Genomic DNA, 12,230 nt, shown 5'->3' with positions numbered 1-12,230 from the left:
CGGCGGCGCCTGCCGATGACCGGCCATGGTCACCCAGGGGAGATGCTGCCTCCTGAGGGAGTGGCTCTCCTGGGAGTGGGCACCCCAGGGCTCTGGCTCCTTAAATACCCGCGGGGGTTGCCGTGGGGACCCGCATCACAATGACCTCTGGGCACGCTGCGCCGCCTGCATCACAAAGCCCTGGCGATGCTGTGGAGCCTGGCGGGGACTGGCTGTGCCCGGCTGTGCCCGGCATGGGGCAGCCCCTGCTTGCCCCTCACAGAGGCCCCAGCAGGCCCGAGCCCGCACCTCCCACATCCCCCCGGTGCCAGCAGCCTCTGCAGAGCTCAGTCCTGTGTGCGTGCAGCAGCTCTGGCTGCCACCGCCCGGGGCCTTGTCCCCAGCCATGGCTCCCACACAGGGCGCCCAGGCCTGGGGACGCTCCGGTGCCCGCCTACAGCAACGCAGGGGAGGCCCGCAGGCCCGTGCCCAGAGGCCACTGGCCACGCCGAGCTGCTCCCGGCAGTCGCCATGGGCCGCGGGGTGACCAGCCCTCTCCCCAGCCGGCTCTGGGAGGTCCCTCCCAGGCTGCTCTTCTTCAGTGCCTTTCCTCCAGAGGTGGAGCGTGCACGGGCTCACACCCACAGCCAGGACGAGGGAGCAGGGCTGCCTCCCTGGGGCTGACGCTCTGTGCTCCCCTTCGAGCTGGAACGAAAAGAAAAGCCGCCTTTGTTCCCAGTTACAACACAGAGAAACACCCGTGTCTCGTGCACGTGCCTGCACCTTTTCTGACAGAAAATGGCTTTGGGGCACAATGGAAACTCCTGGGGAGAAAAAAAAACCCAAACCATTAAAATAAACGCTGCTCAGCTGATGTTGGAGACCTTGGTATTAGACACCCAGACTTGTTCTCCTCCACGCAGTTGTCACTCCTGCACCAGGAATTGCTTGCTAGTGGGTGAATCTGACGGCAGCAGCTCCCAGGCAGAGCTGAGAGCAGCCCCTGGGGACACCTTTAGGCTTTACAGCAGTGTTTGCTGCCCCAGCACGGGTCCCCTGCCCCCTGCAGGGACCAGGCAGGAGGCTGGAGGGAAGAGTCCCACCAACAGCTTTGGCCTCCAGGCTGGAGAACCCTGTCCCAGGCTCAGGCACCGCTGCCTCTGGGCTCCCCTACCCCACCCTGGGGCAATAAGGCAACTCTCTTCCTTCTACAGAACAACACGCAAAGCTGAAGGGGAGGAGGAGATGCCTATTTCCTCCCTAATGCAGGTTTCCCCCAGGCCTAGAGGTTGCCACAGGGCTCTATGGTCAGTGTTCAAAGGTGTCTCAAATGCCAAAAGGAAAGTGGCTTTTCGCAGGCAACAATGCAGTGAGATTTCTGAAGCTGTGTAAAATAACGTGTTCACCTTGCCCATCAAGTGCGTTATCGTGAGGACCTGGCAAGGGCCCTGCTTTTGTACAGCAGCAGAGATGCTGTTGTAGCCACAGGACTCCAAGTTCTGGGGGCGTGAAAGGAACAAACTCAAACATCTCAGAGCTCACCATGACATCAAAATAGCTGGCCGGGAAACCCTTCTTCGAAGCTGCTAGATGAAATGACAGGGCAGAAACGTAGAGGGAGCAAGTTTTCTCAGGAAGGGAAAGAGAAACCCCACTTTTTTTGAAACACAGATTTAGCCCCCTTAATATTTTTTCTTGTTAGATTGTGTCAGCAGTCAGACTGCGAGCACGTGATTGAACTGTTAAAACACCCAGATACTGGAGGATTATTTCCTGTATTAAATCCTCTTACAAGCAGGGCGGTCTGTTGCCCTGCGGGTAGGGTAGTACAGCGGTATGACTGGCATGACAGGCAATTTTCCTTTCCGAGTACAAGGATGCATTTATGAAGGCAACTCTGGGGTGTAAGCGGTGCCGCACAACAAAGCAGCCTGTGAAACCCAGACGTTAGCCGTTAGAAACAGGAAGAAGAGGCAATGGGCCTTTGCTTCAGACTCGGCAAAAGATTTACCAAACCCGAGGCAGGTGACAAAAAGGGAAGAGTTTCCGTGGCGTAACTTTGGTGTGGCAGGTGAGGTTTCCATCCATGTTCCTCATGCCTCCGCCTCGTTTTGTTTGCAGATGCAGCGTTGGATCAAACTGCAAGACCAGTTTTCTTTACTGCACATGCTACTGTAGTGCAAATACCCTGTGGTTTCTCAGGACGCACGCCAATCCCACCCCTAGTGCCTGATGGCTGAGATCCCCACTGGCTCCGGTAGCTGCACTCGGACCCCCTCTCACTCCACTGGCTGCACTGGGACGCACACCAGTAGCTGGCACCACAAGCCAGAGCTGCCTATGGCCTCGCGTTGACTCCAGTAGCTGGCACTCAGTCCACCCCCGCCACGTCCCCCATAGCAGGCACAGAGTCCCTTCAGCTCACAGACAAACAGGACAGGGAGTGAGATTACACAGAGAGGTCATTAAAAGAGGTTTAATGAGAAGCTCTATGAGAAGACAGGACAGACGTCATCTATGCCCTGCCACCAATCACTTGTCTCTGGGGAGACTGTGGTGTCATCAGGTCGCCCGTCACCTGGAACTTCCTCAACGAGATTAGAGGGGATGAATCTCCTTGTGCCGTCGGTCAGCTCTCCCATGTACCAACGTCTCCATCCGTGTCTCCAAAGATGTAAACGTATTGCCCAGCAACTAGCGGAAGCTCCAGCTCAGGCTGCTCGTTGGGACCATCGAAAGGATCATAGCTGTAACGAGCGATGAATGCTCGAAGCTCTGCCGGTTGTTTTCTCATAGCCTCCGGCAGGACGGACTCCTTGTCTGCTCCCAGGTTAGCCTGCTGCGGCTTGGAAACGGTGCTGTTGGATCTTTCTCCTTCCAGCCGTCCCAATTTCTGAAACAGCTGCTGGCAGCATTTCTTTAGCTTCTCAAACCGATCACTCAGTTCCTTCAGCGGGGCTGGAAACGCTCACAGGGATTCTCTGTGCTCCCTGTGGGCCAGCTTTGTCTCCTCATGTTCCCTCTCCAGCTGTCGACTCCTTTCTGCCCTGTCCTTCATGGCTGTCAGCTCGCGCTTGGCCGCTTCAGTTGGGTAAAAAGACAGATGGTTGCTTGGATGGCAGAGTCTCGCTCCTCTGCCAGATGCGCTAGCTGCCCTTTCAGGTTGGCATTTTCAGCCTGAACCTGTTCTGTCAAAGCCATCTGCCCACGCAGGCGAGCGTTTTCTTCAGCCAGGTGGGTGTTTTCATTTGTCACCTTGGCGAGCTGCACCTGCAACTCCTCACAAGCTTGCCCGGGGGTGCTCACATCAGAGGATCCCTCTTCATCTGCAGCTGCTCGGGCCTCCAGCCCCTCAGCTGCCTTCTGTGCCAAGTCGTGCCGCTTGTCCCGTGCCAGCAGAGCTCTGCTGGGCTCTCCCATTTCTCCACGCCTCGGCTGAGGAAGCAATGGCGGGCACAGTTGCTCAGCGGAGCGCTGGATGGGCAGTGGCCCGCGAGCATTGACCAGGCGATGGATGGTCACCTGCAGCTGCCTGGCTCGCTCTCCCAGCCGCAAGGTGAGGGCAGCTAGTTGAGCATTCTTCTGCTGCAGTCTCCCTGCCTCCTTGCACGCTCTTGGAGAACCGTCCTTTCCCAGGAGGCGGCTCTCCATCTCAAGGGCACTCTGTTGCCTCTCCAGGTCTTTCAGAAGACGCTGCAGGCGTCTGCTCTGCTCCAGGAGATGGCTGTATGTGCTGCCAGGCAGCATCAAGTCCTCCCGCTCCATCACCCGGAGCTGAGCACCTCTCACAGCCTGGCACGTTGCTTGTGGCCCAGCACTGTGGCTTTCTGTTGGTCTTTCCTGCAGAACCGCCAAGGTGTGGGGCCTGTTTCTGCCAGAGGAGCAGGAGCTCTGCGTCCCCTGATGGCCCTGGTGGCCAGGAGAGCCCTCGGGCTGGGCCGTGCAGGGGGAGGCAGGCAGCTCGCGCTTGAACCGCTGCAGGATGGGTTGGGTGGACAGTGCCATCTCCTGCTGCAGCTGGTTCTGGAGGCAGCGGGTGCGGGTGGGCTGGGAGACAGCTATGGCATTGGCTGCAGGGCTGTGTGGGGCATGGCTCCTGCTCTGCCCACTGGTGGCTTTCCCCTGCTCACCAGGGATGCCCTGAGTAGATGAGTCAAGCTGTTGGTGTCTGCTGGCTGTGGTGATGGTGGCCATCTGATCCTTCGTCTTCACTGACGGCATGGCCACATGCTCCTTAAGAGCCTCTCGGTGCTCCCGCAGCGACTTGCCTTTGCACTTGGTCTTTATGAGAGACAGCTGTGTTTTGGGGTGGCGCTCTTCCACTTGTCCCTGCTGCCCTGAAGCCACATCCCTCCTGCCCAGGGAAGCTGGCACAGAAACCCTGCCAGCAGCACCAGTGCTTTTACGTGCATGAGGATCAGGCACGTGCTGACCTGCAGGGGCCTTGCCACTGTGGGCCACCCGGACCTCCTCTGATCTTGCCATCTTCGCCGCACCCAGCCTGTGTTCCCGATGCCACTGTGCCGCTGTCTGCTGGCTGGGTCGGTGGCTCCCAGTGCAAACCTTGTCCGGGTCCGTACTCAAAAGGCACCTCTTTGTCTCCTTCCCAGCTGTGGCATTGGCTGCAGGGCTGTGTGGGGCATGCCTCCTGCTCTGCGCACTGGTGGCTTTCCCCTGCTCACCAGGGATGCCCCGAGTAGATGGGACAAGCTGTCGGTGTCTGCTGGTTGCAGTGCTGCTGGCCTTTCCCCTGCCCTGGGCAGAAGCTGCAGAGGCTGCTGCTGGCAGAGGCAGGAGCTTGCAGCAAGTGCTGGCAGCTCCTGGTGCCCGAGCTGCGTGCCCCTTCTGTGGTGCTGCTGCCTGCCTTGCTGGCAGACGGGCTGTCTCCTCCCGCCTCACCCTGATGGAGGGCATTGCCACCCTGCACGCCGGGCTGTCCGTCTGCAAGAGAAGGCGAGGAGAGAGGCTGCGTGACTGTGGCCCTTCGCCCGTGCCCCCGTGTCCCAGCTGGAAAAGCCCCTGTGCCGGCTCCCCTGCCAGCCCCCAGGGCAGCACTCGGCCCCACAGGGAGTTGCCGCTCGGCTCCCAGAGCTGGCTGGGGAGCGCACTGCTCCGGCCATGGACCATCCTGTGTTTTAACCATCATTATTTCAAAAACACCAGCCGCCTTCTTAGGGTCGTCTCGGTAATTTCCTGCAGTTGCTTTGCAATGCTTCAACTCTGTTATTGAAAACGGGACCGTCACCGTAATGGGTCCTTCATTTCCCACAGCCTGGCGCAGGGGAGCCTGTACCACTTCCCCTGGTTTGGCCCGCTCCCACCCTGCGGCTGGGCTAAAACCTTCTGGCCCACTAAATCGCTCTCCCTCATCACAGCCACCTCCCTGTGTGAAATGTGTGCATTTGATTCGTGTCGATATAGAACAATGCTAGGACCGCAGGATGAAATGTAACCTTCTGTCTGACAGACCCTTGTATAACCACACGCTTAAGAAAAACAGAGTGATCAATGTCTATAGTTCCTATATCTTGCAAAGAACATCTGGCTACATACCTCATTTCTGTATCTTAAAAAGGACATCTGGTTACACACCCTGATATGCAGGCTGAGCTGCTAACAGCAGAGTGTTAAGTAAGAGAAGTTTACAGGGCGCACGCGTAAAATCTAGGGTCATCCTAAGGGTGAGCCGAGGAAGACTGCTGACTTCATCCACCGACTGCCAGACAGGGGTTAAGAAGACCCTCGGAGATAGAAAGAGCATGCGCCACGAAGTACACACCTGTTCCAAGGACCCATTGACATAAACCGACCCTTTCTTAGAAATAGCTAGGAATATGTCTTAGTTTAGGAAATATAAACCAAAAATAAACTTTGTACAGCGCGCGTCTTGGAGGAGCGGAGGCTCCCGGTGCACCCAGCGCTGTTTGCTTGCCTCTATTTGCTTAATAAATTGCAAACTTTGATCGTAATCCTATTTTGGGACTAAGTTCTTTTCACACCTGGGGGCTCATCTGGGATGGCTTTGGTTCCTGAATTCTGACTTGATCAAGGAGGGGCGCTCCACCATTTGGTGGCTCCTGTTCGAGTCAGGTCGGGACTAACGCCATCCTGAACCTGAATAAAGGCAAGCAAAGAATTTGATTTTTTCAATGAGCTCCCTTGCTGGCTGCAGCACTATATGTTGCCCGTAATTCTGCGTGCAAAGATCCGAATGAAGACAGAGTCGTAAGTATTTAAGGCGCATACCGTTCCCTTGGGTGGGATTCGGTTGCCTGTGTGTGTAAGAGTGTGACTGAGACAGAACTTTGTTCCAGAGCCATTGTGGAGGTCTTCTAACCGCGGTTCCAATCTCCCGCGAGGGACTTGGCCGGTGAAGGACCAAAGCGATTCCTATAGGATTCGTGGGTGGGTGGTGGGTCCTAAACCCCCTGCAAGACACTCCTACTAAGGTAACCAAGGGCTGTAGGAATTGCCACAGTAAAATTCCTAGATGGGCCAGACAAAATCGAAGAGCAGGGACCACGAGAAAGGGAGCAAATTGCCAGACATACCACCAGAAAGTCCATTAGCAATAATGATTAGAAATTGGAACAACAATTCCATATTGTTGGCCCCATAAAAGGAAAAAGTAAATTAAAAATGATCCAGTATTGTATGGTAGAATGGCCAAAGGAGCCTATAAGACCACATCTCTTTTGGCCTGTTTTCGGTTCTTTTGAAGACTGGATTCGCCAGGCCTTAAATATGCATGTTAATTCAAAGGAACCTTTTAGTCAGGAGGAAAGTGATTATGCAGGATTATGGATCAGGACTTCACGTCCTTTTCCAGCCTCAATACTTACACTAAAAGCAGAAGAAGAAAAACAGGAAAGAGAAAAAGATGATAAATGGGAGCCATTAGATAACCTACCACCTCCATATCTTAACAATCCACCCCCGGCGGCAGCTCCCCCTCCGGTGGCCGTGGTATCTCCACCAGTACCACCGTTGCCCCTGCCTCCACCACCAACAGCACCGGAATTAGATCGATCCCCGGCTGCACGTATGAGAAGTAGGACTGCCGTATCTGAGGGAGCTTCTCTGTATCCCTTACGAGAGGTACCCCTCGGAGGCGATCAGGGAGGCATCGGGTTTGTGGCAGTCCCATTAAATACTACAGATGAAAGAAATGGGGACCCTGTTAGGTGATCCCTTCGGAGCAGCTGAAAAACTGGACCAGTTCCTAGGCCCCAATACTTATACTTGGGAAGAAATACAGTCCGTTTTAGGGATCTTATTTACTGCTGAGGAGAAGGGAACGATTAGGCAAACTGGAATGAGAATCTGGGAAAGACAGAATCAGGCAGGACCCCCGGGAGACCACAAATGGCCAAATGTGGATCCCCACCGGGATCATCAACAACCCCAAGGAAAACAGAATATGAGGGACTTGAGAACATTAATCATACAGGGAATAAGGGAAGTGGTTCCCCGAGGGCAAAACATTAATAAAGCATTTAATGAACAACAAGGGAAAGATGAATCTCCAACAGAATGGTTGGAGAGATTAAGGAAAAGCCTACAAATGTATTCTGGAATTGATCCGAGTACAGTGGCCGGAACCACACTCCTTAGATCACAATTTGTGGCTAGATCCTGGGGGGACATAAGAAGGAAATTAGAAAAGTTGGAAGACTGGCAAGAGAGAGGATTAGAAAAGTTACTTAGGGAAGCACAGAAAGTATATGTTAGGAGAGATGAGGAAAAACAAAAAGCAAGAGCCAAAATCTTTGTAGCAGCAGTAAGAGAAAGCCAGAGAAATAAGACCCCGTCTGGAGAGAGAAGGGAAAAGGGAATAGAGAAAACACCCAGGGGACAATCTTATCGAGAAAGATCCACAATTCCTGTCTGTTACTATTGCAATAAGAAGGGACATGTTCGGAAGAACTGTCGCAAGCGGGAACAGGATGAGAAAGTATTCAGAGAAGAACAGAGGTGTCAGGGGCTATATCTTCTGGGGACTTCAACATCAACAGAGCCCTTGATAAAATTATTAATCGGTCCCCATAAGGAGGAAGTTTTATTCTTAGTGGACACAGGGGCTGAAAAATCCACTATTAGAAAACTTCCAAAAGGAATAGAAAAAGGGAAGAGTTATATGTCAGTAGTAGGGGCAAAAGGAGAACCTTTTCAAGTACCTGTCTTGAAAGATGTAGAAGTAGAAACAGAGAAAAAAAATTGTCTTAATGGTTTACTTTTGCTCCCTGAAGCGGAGTACAACTTACTAGGAAGGGATCTGATTTTGAAACTAAACTTGAGGATTCAGAGTCAAGGGGACAAACTGCAGGTTAAATTTCACACTTTAACACAAGAGGATGAAGAAGCCATTAACCCTTCAGTATGGTGTAAGGAGGGGGAAACTGGAAAGATAGAAATGGGCCCCATAAAAGTGCAAATAATAGATCCGCATTGTCCCATTAGAGTCAAACAATACCCTATACCAGTGGAGGGTCGAAAGGGATTAAAACTTGTACTTGACAGACGTCTGGAAAAAGGAACTTTAGAACCACGTATGTCACCTCATAATCCACCCATCCTCCCTGTAAAGAAATCTGATGGGTCATACAGGATGGTACAGCACCTGAGAGCTGTCAATCAGCAAACAATCACTAAACTCCCTGTAGTGGCAAATCCTTATACTTTACTGAGCCATCTATCTCCCAAACATACTTGGTATAGCGTAATAGATTTGAAAGATGCCTTTTGGGCCTGCCCCCTGGGTGAGAGATCCAGAGATTATTTTGCCTTTGAGTGGGAGGACCCTGAAACGGGATGAAAACAACAATTAAGATGGACTGTACTACCAAAGGGGTTTACAGAATCACCAAATTTATTTGGACAAACTTTAGAGAAAATCTTACAAGATTTTACATTACCCAGGGAGGCAAAATTATTGCAATATGTGGACAATCTATTAGTAGCAGGAGAAACTGAAGAAGGAACCCGAGAAACTACTATTAAGTTGTTAGATTTTCTAGGAGAAAAGGGATTAAAGGTGTCTCGATCAAAATTACAGGTTGTAAAACAGGAAGTGAAATATTTAGGGCATTGGCTGAGTAAGGGAAGAAAGAAGTTGGATCCTGACAGGGTATCTGGGATCCTAGCCTTAAGACCCCCTCAAACTAAAAAGGGAATTTGGCAGATATTGGGATTATTAGGATATTGTAGACCATGGCTTGAAAGCTACAGCGAAAAGGTTAAATTCTTATATGAGAAATTAATAACCAACTTCAGGGATTCACAGAAGATGATCACAAATTTGAGGAAATAAAAAGGGCATTAATGCAAGTGCCTGTATTGAGCCTCCTAGATCTGGGAAAACCTTTTTATTTTTTTTTGTAAATACATCAAACCAGACAGCATATGGAGTCCTTACTCAAGACTGGGCAGGAATTAAGAAACCCGCGGGGTATTGTTCTAAGTTACTTGATCCGGTAAGTAGAGGATGGCCTGCTTGTCTCCAAGCTTTGGTCGCTACAGCATTACTAATAGAGGAAGTTAGGAAGATTACCTTTAGTGCTCCTTTAAAGGTGTATACTCCACACAATGTCAGAAGTGTTTTGCAACAGAAAGCGGAAAAATGGTTAACAGATAGCCGGATCCTAAAGTAGGAAGCAATACTAATTGACTCCCCTGACTGAGAACTGAGGGTAACCTCTGCTCAGAGTCCAGCACAGTTTTTGTTTGGAGAACCATTGGAGAAATGACAACACAACTGTTTAGAGGTAATTGAAACCCAGATGAAGGTAAGGCCAGATTTAAGGGATACTGAATTGGAGAAAGGAGAAGCACTGTTTACAGGTGGCTCCTCCCGGGTATGGAAGGGAAAATAAAATCAGGCTATGCAAGAATTAATAAGGACCTAGAACCTGTGGAATCAGGACCTTTGAGTCCATCATGGTCAGCTCAGGCTTGTGAGCTGTATGCCCTGTGAAGGGCCCTGGAATTGTTAAAAAAGGGGAAAAGCGGGACTATATTTACAGATTCTAAATATGCATATAGGGTGGTCCACGCTGTTGGAAAAATTTGGGAAGAAAGAGGTTCAATTAATACTCAAGGGAGGAATTTTATACATCAGGAATTAAGAGTAAGAATTTTAAGGGCATTAAGAGAACCAAGGGAGATAGCAGTGGTACGTGTGAGAGGACACCAAAAGGGATTAGATTACCAAACCAGAGGAAATAATTTAGCAGATAAAGAAGCCCAGGAAGCAGCCTTGAGGACTCAGGACGTAGCACAGGAGGAAGAAAGACAAGAGGAAGAAGAAAAGAAGTTTAGCCCTGAGGAACAAACAAAATTGGAGAGAATAGGAGCTAAGTTAGAACAAGGAAAATGGACCCTGCCCGATGGGCGAGAGATGTTGCCAAAAGCCTATGCTAGGCAAATATTGGAACATTTGCATGCACAACACATTGGGGTACAAAGGCGTTAAGTGATCATTTCCTTAAACAATTTGGCTGCATTGGGATTTTTGAAATCGCAAAGCAAATCACACAGGGTTGCTTAACTTGTCGGAAGATAAATAAGACAGTGTTTCGACAAGTAGCCATGGGGGGGAGAAAACCAGCTTGCAGACCTTTTGAGAAAGTACAAGTTGATTTCACTGAATTACCAAAGGTAGGGAGGATAAAATATTTGTTGGTAACAGTAGATCATTTAACACAATGCGTAGAAGCTTATCCTGTAGCACGAGCTACGGCACAAACAGTGGTAAATATTTTATTAGAGCATTTGATACCTAGATATGGGATAATCCAGTACGTTGATTCTGATCAGGGCACGCACTTTACTCCCAAGATAATAAAATTATTATGTCAATCATTAGGTATTCAGTGGGAATACCACATTCCGTGGCACCCACAAAGCTCGGGGAAAGTAGAAAGAGTGAATCAAACAATAAAACAACAATTAGCTAAGTTAATGATCGAGACACAAATGCCCTGGACAAAATGTTTACCATTGGCACTTTTAAACGTAAGAACTAAACCACACAGTGAGACTGGATTATCGCCATATGAAATGTTATATGGCATGCCTTATTCTCAAGGGATGCCTCTAGGGAACAGTGTAGTTGAGGATCATAGTATCCAAAAGTATATCATTACCATCGGAAAGAGATTAAAAGAGCTGAGAGAAATTGGGATGATGGCTCAAACACCACCTCTAGGTTTTGCAATGCATCAGTTGAAAGCGGGAGATGAGGTGTTGATAAAAACATGGGAAGAAGAAAACCTATCTCCCCTCTGGTGATTTGAAGAATCAGTCAGCAATATGCAGGCGGGCGGAGGTTATCTTTATTCGGCAGCGCTGGGTGCATGGGGGATCGCTCCACCAAAGTCATGCACACCGAGGGGGCTTTTCAGTCCCCCCTTTATACAAGCTACTCAGACCTATTCATTAGTTTTTCAAGAAATTGTTTATATATTCATTACAATTCTGAGAATCCATTTACATATCTCGTGCCTGCGCAATGTCCTTGAGGAGTTGTCTCTACGCAGACTCTATTCCTTAGCGGCCATGTTTAAAGTCTCCATCTTCGCCACATCGCATGTACAACAGGAATCTAAGACAAAATGTCCCTTCTAAAGGTAATCAACCCAAGCACTTAGCAGTCTGTGCATCCGTCATGTGGCAATAAGGGTCCTTGGGCATGTCCCAACTTTCAACTAAACATAGGTGTGCCATCCTTTAGATAAGTGGTACAGCATTCACTATTCACTGGGAAGGACCTTTTCTTGTTTTATTAACTACAGAAACAGCTGTAAGAACTGCTGAGAAAGGATGGCCACATGTTTCGCGAGTAAAAGGTCTGGTGAAGGAGTGGAAAATAACATCGGAACCAGGAAGAACTAAACTAACCATCAGAAGAACTTGACGAAGCCTTCATCAAAGAGCATAAGCTAAGTTGCTGTGGGAATTTCATTGTAATTACTCCTGTAGAATTAAGCAGTAACCGGGAACAGTTAAGAGCCAGTAATGTATTAATGTATACGAGGATTGACAAAAAGTCGTACCCTCTCAAGCCCCTGGAGAGGAGCCGGTACTAGTGCCTGTCCGTCGTGTAAACAGTGTTGTTTACTTTTAAGGGCTAAGTGTTCCAAATGTTTTAAGTATATTACTTCCCCAGGAGGAGGACAGGAACACTATCTAAATAACAGCTTAGAGTTTCGGTGTATTCGATACAAAGCCACCACCCCCTTCCATAACCTACC

Source organism: Falco biarmicus, unplaced genomic scaffold (genome assembly GCF_023638135.1).
Source record: "Falco biarmicus isolate bFalBia1 unplaced genomic scaffold, bFalBia1.pri scaffold_27, whole genome shotgun sequence".
Taxonomy (NCBI): Eukaryota; Metazoa; Chordata; class Aves; order Falconiformes; family Falconidae; genus Falco; species Falco biarmicus.
The sequence above is the reverse complement of the archived record's forward strand: the minus strand, read 5'-3'. Positions refer to the sequence as shown.